The following is a 942-nucleotide window of genomic DNA, read 5'->3' on the forward strand; positions in this document are numbered from 1 at the left end:
GGCATGCAGGGATGCAGTGGTTTTCATCTGATCGTGGTGGATTCCCTTTCCGATAAGCTGTTGGATTTGGTTAGCTAGTACTTTGTTGAGAATTTTTGCATGTATATTCATCAGTGATATTGGTCTGTACTTTTCTTTTTTTGTTATGTCCTTTCTTGGTTTTGGTATTAGGGTGATATTGGCTTCATAGAATGATTTAGGGAGGATTTCCTCTTTATATTGTGGAATAGTGTTAACAGGATTCGTACCGATTCTTCTTTGAATGTCTGATAGAATTCAGCTGTGAATCTGTCTGATCCTGGACTTTTTGGTTGGCAATTTTTTGTAGGATTTCAATCTGGCTGCTTGTTATTGGTCTTTTCAGGGTTTCCAATTCTTCCTGGTTTAATCTAGGAGGGTTGTATATTTCCAGGAATTTATCCATCTCCTCTAGGTTTTCTAGTTTGCCCACAGAAAGGTGCTCATGGCAGCCTTGAGTGATTTCTTTGTATTTCTGTGGTACTGGTGGTAATATCTCCCATTTTATTTCTAATTGAGCTTATTTGGATCTTCTCTCTTCTTTTTTGGTTAATATAGCTAATGATCCATCAACTTTATTTATCTTTTCAAAGAATCAGCTTTTGGTCTCATTTATCTTTTGTATTTTTTTCATTTCAATTTCATTTTTTTAAATTTTTTTTAATTTTTTTATTTTTTTATTATACTTTAAGTTCTAGGGTACATGTGCATAATGTGCAGGTTTGTTACATATGTATACCTGTGCCCTGTTGGTGTGCTGCACCCACCAACTCTTCAGCACCCATCAATTCATCATTTATATCATGTATAACTCCCAATGCAATCCCTCCCCCCTCCCCCCTCCCCATGATAGGCCCCAGTGTGTGATGTTCCCCCTCCCGAGTCCAAGTGATCTCACTGTTCAGTTCCCACCTATGAGTGAGA

Source organism: Rhinopithecus bieti, unplaced genomic scaffold, assembly GCF_001698545.2.
Source record: "Rhinopithecus bieti isolate Rb0 unplaced genomic scaffold, ASM169854v2 scaffold_15776, whole genome shotgun sequence".
NCBI lineage: Eukaryota > Metazoa > Chordata > Mammalia > Primates > Cercopithecidae > Rhinopithecus > Rhinopithecus bieti.